At 44.3% G+C, this 10,157-nt stretch overlaps 1 pseudogene; it reads left to right on the top strand.

The window, feature by feature from the left end:
• Positions 1-3,069: 3,069 nt before the first annotated feature.
• LOC129394012 (uncharacterized) lies at positions 3,070-4,937 on the top strand (annotated as a pseudogene).
• Positions 4,938-10,157: the final 5,220 nt, after the last annotated feature.

The raw sequence follows: 10,157 nt of genomic DNA, 5'->3' as shown, positions 1-10,157 counted from the left end.
AAGTAATACATTCAATAGTTAAAGAAAATGATGTAGAAGTTCCTAAAGTGTGAAATAATGACACCTTGCCCAAATCTGTCTACCCTAGACTCACTGCTGAAAGCAATCCTTTTAACTATTTCTGGTTTTAATTTTTCTGATCATTTTCTTCATACCATTAAAATTGTTCTTAATTTTTTTTATATGTCAAGACTAGATATAGCAAGTGATGTATTACAATGATGGATAAGGATTTACCTCACTTTTTATCACATTCCCATCCCAATATGAGACTTTTATTTCTTTTATTAATTACCTTTGTGAATTCAAAGTATACATGTATATCTTTACTTCTTATTTTATCAACTATAGGCAATATCTTTCTCTTCACTTTGGAAGATGAGGGAACTTGCCCCCTATACGTTTCTTCATTTCTTTTTAACTTCCATCTCTTCTCCTTTGTTATCTACTCTTTTACTTTGACATTGTTATGGATGACAACTTTTACAATTGATTCTGCAGCCGGAATGATATATTCTGCTATTTCTTTTTGGTTGATTCTAAAAGTTGAAAATCATTGCACAGTGTTTACATTATGATTTTGATATAATTATTATATAAGTCTTTTCTGAAGTTAAGCATGTATCATGACTATATTTCCCTTTGTTGTGGGCTATTTTGGCCCTTTTTTTCTTTCCTTCTGTCTTTTGTGTGTGTGTGTGTTTCTGTTTAGCTTCTGGACACTGGGACTTCCATTTCCTCTCTGATGGTGTCAGCAACACAATGCAAGCACCACATTCATTGTTTCCTAGGGAAGCTAAACAGTTCCATTCCTGGACCTATACCATGGGTGGGTAGAGAGGCCGCACACAGGGACCAACTAGCCATCTGGCTGCTCTTGCAGATGTACTTACCCTGCTCAGCCTACAGGTTGCTTTTGGGTGCCCTAAATTTTTTATAGCCACTTCTTGCATACCTCCATTAGATGAATGCTTTCATATAAATCTTTAACATGCCTTAGAATTAATTTTAGTTTGTGTTATGACTCTGTAGTTGTTAGCTATTGCTGCATAACAAATTAGTCCAAAACTTAGTGACTCAAAACACTAATAATAATTTATTTTCTCTTGTTTTTTTAACGGTCTGGAATTCAGCCAGGGTGGACACAGTGGGAAGGGCTTGTCTCTACTCATGGTGTTTGGGGCAGACTCAAAGGCTGGGGGCTGAAATCATCGGAAGGCCTGACTGAGGGTAGAGGATCTGCTTCCAAAATGACTCACTCACATGACAAATTAGTTGGTTCTGGCAAGTTGGCCTCCTTTCCAAGAAGTGCCTCTCCACACATGAGCTTCTCTGCAGGGTTGCTTGAGTGTCCTCATGACATGGCTGGTGGTTCCCAAAAAAGCAAGTGATCCAAGAGCAACATTCAGGAATAAGTTCAATCCTTTCTATGACCTAGCCTCAGAACTCACAAAGCATCACTCTCAATACGCCCTATTCATCAGAAGCAAGGCAGTAATTCCAGCACACTTTCTAGGCAGAGGAATTAGGTACACCTGTTGAAGGGAAGCAGGTCATAATTAGAGGATATATTTTTGAACCACCACAGAATCTAACTTAGGTTCGTACAAATATATAAACAGCTGTCCAGTACCACATATTGAATAGTCTATCATTACTATATCAGTTTGAGCCATGACTATTTGCATTTACTAAGAATGTGTGTCATTACCATTGAAGACGTTCCAGTGGGACAAGATGTGAAAGCAGAAGACAGTGGTATTGATGATCCTGACCCTGTATAGGCCTAGGCTAATGTGTGTTTGTGTCTTAATATTTGACAAAAAGTTTAAAATGTAAAAAATAAACAATTTCAAAAGTAGGAAAAAAGCTTATAGAATAAGGATATGAAGAATGAAAATATTTTTGTATAGCTGTACAATGTGTTTGTGTATTTAAGCTGTTATTAAAAGAGTCAAAAAATTTAAAAATTCTTAAGGTAGAAAAGTTACAGTAAGCTAAAGTGAATATATTATTGAAGGAAAGAAAATTTTTTAAAATAAATTGAGTGTGGGCTTAGTGTACAGGGTTTTAAAGTCTACAGTAGTGTACAGTAGTGTCCTAGGCCTTCGTATTTACTCACCACTCACTCGCTGACTCACCCAGAGCAACTTCCAGTCCCGTAAGCTCCAAGCTTACGGTAGGTGCCCTAGACAGGTGCACCAGTTTCAATCTTTCATACCATATTTTTACTGTATCTTTTCTATGTTTAGATACACAAATACTTACCATTGTGTTACAGTTGCCTACAGTGTTCAGTACCACACTGTACAGGTTTGTAGTCTAGAAGCACAGCCTACAGCCTGGGTGTGTAGTAGGCTGTGCTGTTTCGGTTTGGGTAAGTACACTCTATATTGTTTGCACAATGATGCAATTGCCTGACGATGCATTTCTCAGAACATCTGCTCACTGTTACGCAACGGAGGACTGTGAATGGGAGTTTATTTTGTTTTTCAGTCTGTACTGGCAGCGAATCATACATAGCTTAGTTTATCAGACAAGCTGCTTTTCTTGAGCAAAGAAACAACTAGGAGAGAAACGGGGCTTTGGAACCCTGATGCGGCAATGCTGAAAGAGGAGAAATATCCCAAGGAAGGGAAAGGTGTGTTGCAGAACGATGAAAAACAGGCGGCTTCTCACAGCTGTTCTCAGGGGACGAGACGGGGTGGGATGCAGCTCCGCCGGTGCCTAACACTAAGGGCCCTCATCCTGCCGATTCGGTTGTGTCGGGACGGCCAGTGCTGTCTCCTCGTCAGATGCTGCTTCTGGTCTCCCCGCAGAAGACGCCACTGGAGTTGCCTTTTCAAGGATGGGGACATTTGAAGGCCCTGGACGCTCAGCTCTGCGGCGGGCTGAGATCTCACTAGCACCCCCTGGTGGAGGCCGGCGCCAAGCTGATGCGGGAAGTAGGGCGCGGAAGCGCTCCGGATTGGACCGGTAGCAGCTAGACCGCAACGCCTGTATTTAAAGGGATAGTAACTTGGACTCGTTCTGCAATATCCCCACAGGGGCCTGACTGAGTGAGCGAGCATGGACGGCCGCGGGGCTTTCTGGCCATTCCCAGAGCCAGGCAGGAAGGCCTCGGGAGGCTGGGGCTCCCGTTCCCGGTGAAGCGGACGCCGCCAGCGCCCTAGAACCCAGGAGGAAGCACACAGGCCCCACAGAGAGTGGTTGGCAGGATTCACTCGGGGATTAGGATGCCGGCCAAATCGCGGAATTTGAGGCTGGAATCCAAGCTCAACAGGAAAGTAGTGAAATACAAATGGGAAAAACAGGGCTCTGGAGCAGGGAGGGAGCTGGTGCCGGCATTTCCCACCCACGCCGGTTTGGGAAGGCGGGAGCGACGCCGGCCGCCCCCTGCTGGAGGGGATGTGGCATCTCACGGGCTGCCCGGGAGCGGGGCTGGCTACTCCTGCGACCAGCGTGAAGAGGGTCTGGGGGGGCTGTGGGGGGATCCCCCACGCACCCTTGTTCCTCTCACCGTTACCTCTGGATGCCTCGGGGCAAAGGCCTTCCTCCACCTATAAACAGAGTCGACGCATGGGTCTTGGAACCCGGGCACACCAGTCCCCAGCTAACGACATCCCCGAGGTGGGGGATTCGAGAGGGTCACGTTTGGCCCAGGAACCCGCAGTCCTCTTTGGTCTTCGGCCGTCTATTTCTAAGCGTGGGCCTCTGGCACGGCGGCTCTGGGCACAGCCCATGCTGCTTTCGGGCTGGGTGGCTTCAATGACGACAACAATTATCACAGTGACGGTGACCTTCACCCCAACAGGACTGCTGTGTGTGAAGCACTCAAGAGAGCCCCTACAACCAACCTGCCAGGAGTCGGCTCCTGAAAACAGGGTCGGAAAAGGTCAGTGCCCATCAGAATCGAGCTGTTGGCGAAAAGCTGGAAAGGTCAGGAGCTTTGTCCATCTCAAGGGCAACAAACTGCCTTGACCCTGAGGACCGTGAAGACGAGTTTCCCTCACCGCAGCTCTCGAGACAACAGGGATCGGATTCAGAAAGACACTGCCTGTATAAGGCTCTTGTTTGTCTTGTTTTTAATTCCTGCCCTCTGCCTCCAAATCTCAGTCCTCTATCTGTGAAACGGAATTCGGCCTTGCCTGTCCACAAAATGAAGACAAGGCATCTCGTGTATGTTAAGATGAAACAAGATCTTAGCAAAAGAGTAATGATTTCTTTTTTAAAACATTTTTACTGTACTAAAAGGTACTATAACATAAAATTACCATTTCAATCATTTGTAAGTTCAGTGGCATTAAGTACATTCACATTGTCGGGCAGCTGTCAGAGGTGTTGGAACCAGAGCAACTCCATCTTGAACAGGGGCTGCGCAAAATGAGGCTGAGACCTGCTGGGCTGCATTCCCAGGAGGTTAGGCATTCTTCGTCACAGGATGAGTCAGTGGCTGCCAGGGAGGCAGGGTGGTTACCCCAGGAACCAATGAATTGCATCTCAGGGGAGGTTTCGCCAGATACAAGTCACAAAGACCCTGCTGATTAAACAAGATGCAGTAAAGAAGCTGACCAAAACCTACCAAAACCAAGATGGTGACAAAAGCAACCTCTGCTCGTCCTCACTGCTCATCATACACTAATTATAATGTATTAGCATGGCAAAAGACACTCCCGCTAGTGCCATGGCAGCTTACAAATGCCATGACAACATCTGGAAGTCACTCAATGTGGTCTAAAAAGGGAAGGAACCCTCAGTTCCAGGAACTCCCCATCCTTTCCCAGAAAACTCACGAATAATACACTCTTTGCTTATCACATAATCACAAAATAACCATAACTATACCAAAGTAAAGGAATAAATAACTGAAGTAAGGATACGTTTATCCGAAGGAATAAATATACCAAAGTAAAATAACCAAAGTAAAGGAATGAAAGGGTGGCTACTCCATAGGCAGAGCCCATGCCTCTGTTCTCCCTATGGAGTAGCCACCCTTTTATTCCTTTACTTTTCTTAATAAATGTGCTTTCATTTGAGTCTGTTGCCCACTCTTGAATTCCTTCCTTCATGTAGCCAAGAACCCACGTAGCCTCCCAGGCTGAACCCCAGTTTCAGGGTTCATCCTATGACACAAGCATCACCACCATCTACTTCCAGAACTTTTTCATCATCCCCAAAAAACTCTGGACTAATTAAACACTAACTCCCTATTCCCCCTTGCCCTCAACCCCTGGCAACCACCACTCTCCTTTTTGTCTCCATAAATTCGACTACTCCAGGTACCTCACAGGAGTGGAATCTTACAGTATGTGTCCCTTGTGACTGGTTTATTTCACCTAGCAGAATGTTTTAAGGTTCATCTATGTTGTGGCATGTGTCAGAATTTCCTTCCTTTTGAAGGCTGAATAATACTCTGTTGAATGAATAGATCACATTTTGCTTATCCACTCCTCTGTTGATGGACTCCTGGGTTGCTTCCACTCCTTGGCTATTGTGAATAATGCTGCTATGAATATGAGTATGCAAATACCTGTTGGAGTCCCCGCTTTCAAAGCTTTGGGGTTCACATCCAGAAACGGAATTGCTGGATCATAGGGTCAATCTATTTTGGAGGAATAGTCATACTGTTTTCCACAGTGACTGTACCATTCTACATTCCCGCAAAATTATTTCTTTCTATCTGCCTTCCCCCACTGGTTAGAACACAGAGAAGTTACTTTTTCGTTTCTAAATCCCCAGCACCAGGAACAGTGTCTAGTTCATAACAGAGCTCTATAGAGAACTGTGGAAAAAAAAGCGCAATTTACATGCTGCTGCCTCTTCATTTGGCATCTCAGTACGTGGCACACAGAAAGTAGGCACTGAAGAAGGGTTGAAGGACCTAATGAGTACATAAATGAATGCAGTTACCATTGCTTTTCCCTTGGTCTAGACTGAGGACAGACATTTTTGTAAATTAAGCTACTTAGTTAAATGTAGACCTCTGGCCAGTTTTGCTCATCCAGAAGTTTCACTTTAATGCCACTTCAAAGATACTGTTTTCTGTAAATCAGATCATAATTGTGATGAGAATGATGTGGGGATGTGTCCTGGACTCTCCCCATCCCCCACCTCACAGCCTAATGTATAATGCACATTTTATTCAGGACCATTTTGGATGTGTAGGATCTGCTCCAGAACACAGGATAATGGGCCTCTTTTCTGGGGATGGTGTGGTTCCATCATTAGATAGCAGGTGTGTCATCTGCAGGTACTGGTCTCACTATTCAACCACTGGTTGAAAGATTGGTTCAAGATCAACTCTTTGAAAAATCAAAGTATTACTTTGACAAATGCTTTTTTGATATTTCTCAACCAATTAACCTTGAAAAGTTCACCATGAAGTTGAATTGCCTAAACTTATACATTGTATGGGCACTGAGATGCAATTTTTAGGGCTGTGTGGGCATCAGCGATGCCTGTTTTCAATACATTGTAGCTATGCTCAGTGTCATGGGCCTTGTAGGGCTGTGACCTCTTTTTGTCTAAGCATTGAAGCCAATCTAAAACTCTTTTCCAAAAAGAAAATGTTTTCTTTGCTAATAAGTCACCATCAACTGCAGCAGAGGCAGCTGTTTGGGCTTCACAATTTGCGGAAGCACATGCCAGCCTGGCTCTGTCTTGTGCTTGTTCACAGTATATGGCTTTGGCCTTGTTCAGCATCAGGGAGTAGCTGTTCCTTGGGTCATGCATGGAGTTGGATTTAACCCTGGCTTTCAGCTGGCCAGTCCTCATCAGGAGCTTGGGCAGGAGAAATAGTACTCTGGTGAATGGTCTGAAGACATTAGATCATAGATGACCTTGGCTGCAAGCAACTAAATCCAGACCACAACAGTTTATCCAAATAGGGTTAACCAAACAAGTACAATGTGTACCCAAATGATATCAGTGTCCCATGATCCTTCCATCATCCACTGGATGATTTCTTAATTCAAAGTCAAACAAAAACAAAAGCAGATTTGAAACATTCTCGTCCATCCTTGAAAGTGGATCATATTCCATGGTCTCGCTCTTTGAAGTGGTCAACTGAACAGCTGGATACATGGTCTGGAGCTGGGAGGAGGAGTGCCTTAGTCCATTCCTGCTGCTATGACAAAATAGCTTAGACTTGGTAATTTATAAATAATAGACATTTATTTCTCATTGTTCTGGTGGCTGGGAAGTCCAAGGTCAAGGTGCCGGCAGATTCAGTGTCTGGTAAGCTCTCTGTGTCCAAGATGACACCTTGTTGCTGCATCTTCTGAAGAGGACAAATGTTGTGTCCTCATATGGCAGAAGAGATGCAGGGCAAAAGGGCCAAGAAGCCCTCTTGAGCCTCTTTAATGAGGGCATTAATTCCATTCATGAGGGCAGAGCCCTCATGACTTTGGGCCTTAACCCAAAAGGCTCCACCTCTTAATACCAGCACAATGAGGTAAGTTTCACCATGAATTTTGGAGGGACATAAACATTCAAACCGTGGCAAAGAGTCTGGACTAGGGGATGACTCTGTAAAGTGAGTGCTTGTCCACTGCCAAAAGAAAGGGATAAGATGAGGAATGCGAAGCTGAGAAGGGGAGGGTTCGAGATCATCACTGCATTGAGAGAAAGGGGAGTTGGGCAGAGGAGTGTAGTAGCAATGGTGGGCATGGCGATGGCTCAAATGAAGAAGGTGATTGCAGATTTCCCTGTTGCATGCTTGGCTCCAGTGGTGTTCAGAGCTCAACCACATGCTCAGTGAGAGTAGAGAGTTGAGTTTACCCAGGCCTGTAGTTCTGCACGACAACTGCAGTGAAAAGGGATAGGGGAGGGTGCTGAGCATATTGGCAAGAGTGTTTTCAGAGTCATGGGGCCTGGAATGCAAGCTGGATATGGAGGCAAGTGAAGAGAGGCTGGTGGGTTGGGAGATGCAGACTGAGAGACCTTCTGAGGTAGGAGCATTTGGACGAGCATGCTGGGAGGACAAGAAGCTGTGGTCAGAGGTGGATGTTCAAGTTTTGGAAGGTGGAACAGCTAGGGGCGATGACAAGGTGTAGGGTGTGAATTTGAGAGTGGACAGTTGGGGCAGCATAGCACAGAAGGTCACTGAAGGAGGAAATTGAGGAGCCCAGAGCCCAGGGTGGGGGATGGGAGTTGTCTATATGTGTGTCTGTTAGGGGTCGAGTTTGGCTGCATATAACAGACAACCCAAATAGCAACAGCTTAAAAGAGACAAGAGTATATTTTTTTTCTGATATAGCAAAAAGTGCAGAAGTAGACAGCTCAGGTCTGGCATGGTGACTCCAAGATGTCATCAGCAACCCAGAGTTCATTGATCTTTTTGCTTCCCAGGGGTATGGCACTCTTCCTCATGCTTACCAGATGGCTGCTGGAATTCCAGGAATCACATGCAAATTCTAGTCAGGAGCAAAGAGGAAGAGACACAGTGAAAAGGGGTATACAGCGGCAGAAGGAAGCTCCTCAAATGAACTCTCCTAGAACTCTAGCCAGTAGCTTCTCCTTCTATCACAGTGGCCAGAACTGTGACAAGTGACCATCCTTAGGGGAAAAAAGATGCTGAGAAATGTGAATTTTGTTGCCACCTTACATTTTCAAAGGAGTTCCATTCGTAAGTACAGAACGCTCAGAGAAGAGGCAGCAGATCTAGGATATGGAGCAGCAGCTCTTAAGGGCACAGTGGGAAGGTTTCAAGACTGAGGAGGATCTTGGATTTGGGTAGGGGAAGGCAGTTCACAGTATTGTGGAGGAAATGCTGTGAAAGAGAAAGTGGAAGGCACGGAAGCTTAAACTTTTAATATGACTGGTGAATACAAGGATGAAGGGCAAAGGGAATTCAGATTCATGGTGGTCAGATTAAGACCTTCAGCGGATCTGTCTCCCAGCCCCACATACCCACTTCCATGTTCTGCTCTTTACTGAAGCTGAAAGTCTGCAACCTTCATTCTCTGACTCCCTTACATTTTCTTAGGCTTCTTGCTAGCTTCTGCCAAAAAGAGGCCCTGGCAGGAGATTAGATGGCAGGGGGCAGAGGTAAGGTTATTCCATGTTAACAGGTGCTGGAAGTTGCTGGTGTGGCAATGAGAACTGGGCCCCGGTCAAGGCAGCACTACTTTGGTAGATCCAGAATCAACCATGATAACCGTGACAGTGTCTTCAACAGTGCAGCAGTAGACACAGGCCCCTGGTGCTGGAATCCAATACAGGGACAGGAGCAGCACGGAGTCACGGAACACCGTCTTGCCTTCATGTCACTTTTCCATTTCTTCTTTCTCCCTCTTACTCTACCAGCTACCTGTGGAGATGTTGAACCTTTTATCTGTAGCTGTCTGCTTAGGAACAGAAGAAAAGGCAGCTCATTGCTTGACTCAGCTTTCGGCTTAATTTTTTTCTTTTGGCAGAGTGAATTGGGGTCCCAGGTGTTTATTTTCCTTTTGTAGTACCTTTCCTCAACATGCAATTTAATACAAAAAGAACAATAAACCTTAACAAAGTTTGGCGTGTATTATTCCAGACTTTCCTCTTGGATTTTATGTACACTTATCTGAATCCATGCAGATCATGGCATGTGTGTCTGTGTGTTTATACACATTTTTTTTTTTTTTGGTGTGCCTCATTCTGCAACTTGATTTTTAAAAAAATTTGATAACTGATCTTGGAGATCTGTCCATGTTGTTACATATATGAGATTTTTGTATTTCTTTTAATTAATGGTGTTCAAGTAGCCGTTTATGTAACGATGAACATTCAGGTTTTTGCAATTTTTTGCTCTTAATAAGGTGCCCTGGTGAACAAACATTCTTGTACGTGTGCCAGAGTTTCTCTGGAGTAATTAACCAGCGTGGAATTACAGAGTTGTAGAATGTGTGCATTTTTAGTTTTATTAAAACTAAAGTAAAACTTTAATTTTACAGTTTGCCCAATTGTTCCTCAGAGTGGCTGTGCCAATTTATACTCTCCACCCATAGGTAGGAGAGTGTCCTCTCTAATTCTTGATTTTTCTAAGCTCTTTAATTTTGGTTAGTTGGGAGATAAAATAGTATCTTTCTGTTTTAGTTTTCATGTCCCTATGGACTAATTTTAGCATTTGAGCATCTTGGATAGGTTCTTGATAGGTTGGTGATGGCTACTTCAGGCTGACT

The sequence above is a fragment of the Pan paniscus genome, chromosome 16 (assembly GCF_029289425.2).
Source record: "Pan paniscus chromosome 16, NHGRI_mPanPan1-v2.0_pri, whole genome shotgun sequence".
NCBI classification, from domain to species: Eukaryota; Metazoa; Chordata; class Mammalia; order Primates; family Hominidae; genus Pan; species Pan paniscus.
The sequence above is the reverse complement of the archived record's forward strand: the minus strand, read 5'-3'. Positions and strand labels throughout refer to the sequence as shown.